Source organism: Cibotium barometz, chromosome 29 (genome assembly GCF_041138505.1).
Source record: "Cibotium barometz isolate CiBa-2024 chromosome 29, ASM4113850v1, whole genome shotgun sequence".
NCBI classification, from domain to species: domain Eukaryota; kingdom Viridiplantae; phylum Streptophyta; class Polypodiopsida; order Cyatheales; family Cibotiaceae; genus Cibotium; species Cibotium barometz.
This window is the reverse complement of record NC_141074.1, coordinates 37,348,111-37,349,206: the sequence shown is the minus strand read 5'-3', so window position 1 is coordinate 37,349,206 and position 1,096 is coordinate 37,348,111.

Below are 1,096 nucleotides of genomic sequence, written 5' to 3'. Positions count from 1 at the left end.
AGTCTAACCCTTACACAGGTACGATAATTTATCACAAGCCCTACACAGAGTATGGGGTTAATACTCACAAAACATAGGCTAGGTAGTAGGAACTCACCATTTTCAAAGCTACCACCACCTAGCTATCAAGCTAATCACTTAATGCCCTTCGCTAATGGCGCTGCCCCTCATCATAATCATCAAATTCACCAGTTGGTAAGCAATGGCCCTATTATATGCATGTTGATAGGGATCTAGATGAAGGGTTTATCATCATTTTGCTAGCATAGAACCATCAAGTTAAACCATGCTTGCCAGGAGGGTTTTTAGTTGGCAAGTTAGAGAGTGTTTACATGTGAAAGAGCACTAATGGTGGGTGAAAAGCAAGCATGCGCATATGCTAGGCTCGTAGAACTTTTGTTGAGAAGGTAACACTAACTCTCATAGCATTCATCAATAGTCACTCTCATAGCATTCATTAATAGTTACTCTCATAGCATTTTGCACAAGGAACTTTTGATGGGTTCCTATATAGCAAAAAATACTATATAATTTGCTAGATAGAATGAATGTATCTAGTAAGAGTGAAGACTAGGAAATGTGAGACACTTCCTAGATTGTCTTTCTAGTAAGTTACTATATAGCAAATTCATAAGAAACAATTTACTATATAGAAATTTTTTCTACGAAAATAAATTACTATATGGAAAATTATTTGCTATATGGATCTAATTTACTATATGGGAAATAATTTGACATATAGACCTAACAAAATTAACTATATGGAAAATTATTTACTACATGGATCTACTTCACTATATATATATAATTATTTACTACATAGATTATTTATAGGAGATCATTTACTATATCGTCCTTATAGAAATCTTTTTGCTACTTAAAAAAATTGCATGATATCAATTAGTACAATGAAAGCTTGCCTCATACATAATGTCACATACAAGCCGTACACTTTATAAAGTGCTCTAAATAAAAGTAATAGCATATAAAAAATGCTAATTTAAAAGATAAAAAATGAGAATAATTTACAATATGCTAAGAATATTGAAAAAAGCTTCCACTTCATAATTTGAAACTAAATTAATAAAAACAACTT